This window comes from Triticum dicoccoides, chromosome 1B, assembly GCF_002162155.2.
Source record: "Triticum dicoccoides isolate Atlit2015 ecotype Zavitan chromosome 1B, WEW_v2.0, whole genome shotgun sequence".
Lineage (NCBI taxonomy): Eukaryota > Viridiplantae > Streptophyta > Magnoliopsida > Poales > Poaceae > Triticum > Triticum dicoccoides.
Genome location: NC_041381.1, coordinates 123,952,314 through 123,959,074, shown reverse-complemented (window position 1 = coordinate 123,959,074; position 6,761 = coordinate 123,952,314). Strand labels below are relative to the sequence as shown.

General features: G+C 44.8%; 1 long non-coding RNA gene across 1 annotated transcript; it reads left to right on the top strand.

The window, feature by feature from the left end:
• The first annotated feature begins 1,744 nt into the window (after positions 1-1,744).
• On the top strand, positions 1,745-3,067 carry LOC119302500. The gene is made up of 2 exons (XR_005147616.1): positions 1,745-1,820; positions 2,753-3,067. It is a non-coding gene; the product is annotated as an uncharacterized LOC119302500 (long non-coding RNA).
• The last annotated feature ends 3,694 nt before the right edge of the window (positions 3,068-6,761 follow it).

The window sequence follows — 6,761 nt, the reverse complement described above, 5'->3', positions numbered from 1 at the left end:
TGAGAGCACCATACCAGACGCTATTCGTGATGCCGTGGAAGAATGATAAGGCACCAAGATCTGTCATGGCAAATTCGGAGTGAAGATGCTGAGTAAGATGATGAAGGAGCTGATCCGTGGAGGCGGTGATAACAATGTCATCCACATATAGAAAAATGTAGGCAAGGTCACGTCCACTCTTGATAGACCAACTATGTATCTGTTAGTATCGACAATGATGAAGTACAAGCCATTGGTCAGGATCAAGTTAACGTTACTTCGTTAATTATTGTCAATGATGTATATGCTGGAACATATTTACGGCCGAGTTACGCCGGCAAGTATAAGTATGCGCTGGTTAATATAACATGCACGCATGCTGATACAATTGATGGTTTTAGCGTTTTCATGGCTTTGGCTTGGACCGGGAGAAAATCAATCTTGGTGGACGCATGCATGTACAAGGAGTCCAAAACAGGCACGTACATGCAAAGGATATATTCTTCCTTCCTCACGTGAGTTGTGGAGATTCATCAAGAAAAAGGCAGGAAACTTATTCGCTTGGGGGATCAACGCTCAATTGGAGGCATAAAATCAGAAGCTGCCATATTCTGTTTCTATATTTGCCGAGAAAGGAGTTTGCTGGGGGAAGGTACAAGATATTGTTGCGGCTATTTCTTTCCCTCCGTGATCTTGGTTGGGTCCACCGTAGTTAACCAATCAAAGCTACATCGTCCTAGAAATTACTCAAGTTGTTTTTAATGGTAATTGTTTTAGATGTAGGACTCCGTGATCTAGGAGTAGTTGTTTTTAATGGTAATTCCTAGATGTAAAAGGAGTCCTGTTTCTAGACATATTGGTGTGCGTGCGTGAGGGGGCCTTGGCCAAGTTTGAGTTGGCTATAAAAGCCACAAGGCATCATGTAAAAGAGTTTTAGGTTATGTTTCTTCGGTTTAGACAACATGTGTATCCAATAATAAGAGAAGGATGTTCCTACAAGCTCTCACAGCAATTTGGATTCTGGGCCGTTGGATCTGGCTGCTTGATGCGATCTGGGTCATTGGATCAAGCCGCTGGAGAGTCTCGTCCGTCGGATCTGGGATGGGCACTATAGAAATGAATAGTTTCACCTCGACCGTGCCACCGCACGTAATTTTCCTGCCTCGCCGGGGGCATTTTCGACATTTCACTCACACGGGTTATAAAAGGCGCCGGACCGCGTGGAGATGACCTAGCCGCTCCCCAGCCCGCACTCGCGCCCCCTCCTTCGTCCGCGCCGTCCCTCCCGCATCGCCCCGCCCTCTCCTCTCCCTCTCCCTCCCTCAGTCCTCGCCGCTCCGCCCACATCGCCGCTGCCCCGCCCGCATCACCGCCGCCCCGCCCGTGGCAAGCCCTAGCCGCCGCCTCCTCCCGCACTCGTGCGTCCTGCCCCTCGTGTGCGGCGCCTCCACCCAAACCCTAACCCTAGCTGCTCCCCACGCCGCCGTTGTCTCCTTCACCTAGCCTGCCGGATCCCCGCCGTCGTCCTCGCGTGCACATGGCAGGTGCTCCGCCTCTTCCTTCCATCCGGCCAGACCCGCGGCGCACGATCTCTCACGCTCGCTCGCAACCCTCAGTCGTGGCTTGGGTTTCGGGCTGGGCATCGCCTTCGTCGCCGGCGCGGCTCCGGTGGATTCCGACGGCACCTCTCCGTCTCCTTCCTCGCCCCCACACGCGACTGCACCCTCGCCCCCACACGCGACTGCACTTCCCACTGGCCATGGGGCTTGCCGGCAGCAGCGCCTCCCTCCCTCCCTGCCTGCCGCCGCCCGGAGCAGCGCCACCGACGGCTCCATAGGCAGGTAGCCCCACCGCTCCTTACTCCTCCCCCTTCCTTCACCACGCCCTCCCTTGTTGCATCCTTTGTCCGTTTAATTTCTGTTTTCCTGACTCTTGTGTCGGACGAGTGGTTGCTGTGGTAGATTGGGTGCGACTGTTTCTGGATGAGTAGTAGGTGCCGCGTGATTTTCCCAGTGTGTGCTCGAGTTCACATCCGATGGGATTTTGCCTGATAGGTGCCCGTGGTAATGCTTGCAGGGGCAAATATTGGTAACTCGTAGTTTGACTTTTTTCAGATGAGCTAATGCACTGCATGTTAGCAGCAGTGAAAAATGTTATAGTGATGATATATATATTTAATCTGCACTGCCTTGACCTGAAATCATCAAAGCTTATAGCAGTAGCGTGCAGTTTGAGAGCAGCAGGAGCTTCGCCTTGGTTGTACTGGCCCAGATTGGTTGACACATTGGTTAATTGTCTATGTGTACAATCCTGTTGATTGTGGAGCAGTAAGGAACATCAGGGAATTTTTATGACCTGAACTTATCATGTGTGAATAAAATTAGGAATAGTACAATACACGTTCTTCAGGCCTTGTTGATCAACAAAATTATTGCCAAAAAAGTTGATACACATGCCGATCTGTAGTTTTTTTGTTTTTGTGGTTGTAGTTGTGGATTACTGTTAAGAATGATTACCCTGATTAATTAGGATTTAAATGTGTTGTTCCAGATCCAGATGGGTTGGTTTTGAGTTATTGTTTGGGTTAGAAAATTTTCAAACCATGCATCTTTTAGCATTTAGAGAAAACTACATGTGTTTATTCTGGGTTGTAGTTCAGAGAGCACTTCCATGTCACCGTGAATGCTGGGTGCTGCTCTGACATGCTTATTTGTATCATTTTGCTTTGTTCTTTTTTGCTTATATGGTGATCTCCCTTTTCTTTTGTTAGCAGAAATTCCAGCTAGGGCATGGAACACAAGAAAGCTTGAGCAAATCATCATGTGCATGCTCAAAGGCTTAGTTAACAAGGGTGACAATAAGATGTGTGGACAATTAATTGCCAGGTGGCTAACTTGATGGTTTTATTGTTGTTGCATATGTGTGAAATTTCTTTCCTCACTACCCTTGCTGGCAAAGAAATATTCAGTTATTCTATTTCATATTACACGTCCTGTTTCCTTTTATTCTCTATATATGCACAAATTATTTGATGACAATGACTCATGGATGGAAATAAAACACCAACGGGAATGATGTACTCTTTTTACCTAGCTTATTTTATTGATTGATATGGCAATTCATGTTGTTAATTTTACACCCTTGTGTTCTTGGCAAAAATTACATTATTTGGTTCATATGAATGATCGTTGTTGATGTTGTCTGCTTTCCTGAATGAATCGTTGATTTAGAACTACATGACAAAGTCATGTTGCCATACGTGGTGTCCTTTCCTGTTCATATAAATCTGCAATCTGGGTGTTACTCTTGTTTCCTCAACTAACTTATAGTCACTTTTGACTGACAAGTGTATCTTAATGTTGTCTTTTTTGGTAGCTGCGGGTTCAAAAGCGCAGTAATGATATTTGCTTAAAGTTACTTCAATTACTACACTTGCTTTATCTTTTAAGGGGCAAAAGAGCCCGTGCGTTGCAACGGGGTAGAAAACATAACACACACTCTTAACCCAACAACCATCACCCAAGACCCCAATAGGTTCATCTCCTTTATTTTTACGAGGCATCATATTTGTGCTGCCGCTTATCCTCCTTCTCACCCACGCCGGCGATGGCCTCAGTGTTCACACAAAATAAAAAAAATGTGTTTGAATATGTTTAATCCTAAGGTGTCTCTCTCTCCCTCTCTCCTCCCTCTCCCTCCCTCCCTCCCTCTCTCTCCCTCCCTCTCTCTCTCTCGCTTTCTCTCACTCTCGCGATGAGAAATCTGTTGTTTTCCCCTGCGACATTTTTCAGAGGTATGCATGTGTAGTTATCAATGTTTTCTTTTCCCTATATTATTATAGTGGGGTGTTTATTTGCAATCCGGGTCGCCGCCGGTACGAAAGGAAAACGGATCTTACGCTATAAATTATAAGTTTGCTTCCAAAACAATATTTTAAGAATATTTAACAGTTAAAATTAACATCATATTTAGATTCCACATGTTTTTCTAATAAAATTTCATATATAATATGTTAAAATCAAAGTTACGATTTAAAAGATACAAATAATTTAGAAAATCATTTATTTGACTTAAATATGTTTCAAAATAATATTTAAAAATACTTCATAGGTGAAAATAATCTCATATTCATATTCTACATATTTTTCTAATCAAATTTCATATATAACATGTTCAAATCGGAGCTACGGTTTTAAAAGATATGGATGATTTAAAAAAAATATTGTTTGACTTAAATATGATCCACGGATGAATTACCTAAAACATCAGGGGGTTTAGAAAAATGTAAAATAACGGTTGGGTGTGACTTAAATCTAGACTACGGGTTGATTTCAACAAAACACAGGGACTTTTGTGTAAAGTATGAAAAAATGATTCGCTTATCTTAAAACAGGACTGCGGGTTGAATTCACTGAAATAGAGGGACTTCTCTGGAAAATTCCATGACGGACGAAAGAAATCCAATTTGCTTTATTATTAGGTAAAGATTATTACTAGCAAAAGAGCCCGTGCGTTGCAACGGGAGAGAAAACATAACACACATTCTTAACCCAACAACCATCACCCAAGACCACAATAGGTACATCTCCTTTATTTTTGCGAGGCATCATATTTGTGTTGCCGCTTATCCTCCTTCTCACCCTCACCGGCGATGGCTTCGGTGTTCACACAAAACAGAAAAACATGTTTGAATATGTTTAATCCTAAGGCGTCTCTCTCCCCATCTCCTCCCTCTCCCTCCCTCCCTCCCTCCCTCCATCTCTCTCTCTCTCTCCCTCTCTCTCTCTCTCTCGCTTTCTCTCACTCTCGCGATGAGAAATCTGTTATTTTTCCCTGCGTCATTTTTCAGAGGTATGCATGTGTAGTTATCGATGTTTTATTTTCCCTATATTGTTATAGTGGGGTGTTTATTTGCAATTCGAATCGCCGCCGATACGAAAGTAAAACGGACCTTACGCTATAAATTATAAGTTTGCTCCCAAAACAATATTTTAAAAATATTTAACAAGTAAAATTAACATCATATTTAGATTCCACATATTTTTCTAATAAAATTTCATATATAATATGTTAAAATCGAAGTTACGGTTTAAAAGATACGGATAATTTAGAAAATCATTTATTTCACTTAAATATATTCTTAAATAATATTTAAAAATACTTAACAGGTGAAAATAACCTCATATTCATATTCTACATATTTTTCTAATCAAATTTCATAGATAACATGTTCAAATCGGAGTTACGGTTTAAAAGATATAGATGATTTAAAAAAACATTATTTGACTTAAATATGATCCGCGGATGAATTACCTAAAACATCAGGGGGGGTTTCGAAAAATGTAAAATAACGGTTCGGGTGTGACTTAAATCTGGACTGCGGGTTGATTTCAACAAAACACTGGAACTTTTGTGTAAAATATGAAAAAAACGATTCGTTTTACCTAAAATAGGACCACGTGTTGAATTCTCTGAAATAGAGGGACTTTTAAAAAAAATGTCATGACGGACGAAAAAAAACCAATTTGCTTTATCTCTACTACTACTATTAAAAGAGCAAATATCAGTTTTCCTATGGACACACCGTGAAGTACACACAGAGAACCCACGAACGTCTGATCTAGCAAGCTAAATCACATCCAACCGCCCACGTTACATCTGTGAGTTCAACGGTTGAGATGAAATGTTCTGCCTGCAGACCTGCCCTCGCACGTCATGCCAGACAACCCAACACCCAACGATGCTACATTCCAGGAGCAAATTTGGAGTCGTTTCCTTATTTCCTCGATGGTGATTAACTGATGACCCTGCATGCAAGGAAATCAATTAAAGCTTGAGACATTAACGAAGCTATGCATGCAGCCCTTCAGCTCAAACATTGCGCAGATTTGTTTTATATCCCGATTCCACCTTCCACCTGGGGTCCTGGGCGTGGCCGCTTCCGATCATTGGCAAGCTCCTCGACGTCGTAGGCAAGCTGCCGCACGTATCCCTAGGGCGCCTGCTGATGACACACTGGCTGGGCACGATTGTGATGAACGTTGCTTCCTCCGCGGCCATGGCCCGAGATGGACGCCGAACACTTGTTGCCGTCCATGCAGCTTCACGAGAACGTGTTGCAGCCGCAGCTATGGGACGCTGTCCTCGGCATGCTCTGCGGCGTCCGGCCTGCCCGTGGAGGCCGGCCATCGTCGGCCACCCGGCGTTCGCGTCCATGATGGACCTGCAGTGGCGCGTCATGTTGTCTGCCACCGCTGGGGACATGGATGCACGCGGCGTGGCCGCCGGCAAACAAGGCTACGCGTGTGCCTGCGGCGCGGAGCCCCTGCCGGTTCGAGATCCACACTGGTCTTTTCACCGCCGTCGAAGTGCTCCCTGCTGCCAGTCTGCCCTCCTCCACCACTATCTCCTCGGCAAAGGGGCCGCTCCATCCATCGGTGCCTAGAAGGTAGTGACCATGCCATCTTTCTCCCTCTCAATCCTTCTTTCTGTTGTTTGTGCATTGGACATTCAATAAACACACGGTAGCACAGAGGCCTCTGCTCGAGAGCACGACAACGGGTTCAGATAAGCACTCTTGCCTCTGTCATGTCCCTCGCTCAATGTGCTCCTCATGTATTTGTTGTCTCCAGCGGCCGCTGTAGGGCACGCGCGGCAAGAAGGGTTGAGGGAACGGGGTCAGTTGCCGAAGGGGGTGCGGCGGCCGAAGGTCGACAACAAGCGGAAGGGCACACACGGGTGATGGACTGAGTCTACCCCACAATCTCTATCTCCGATCTTGT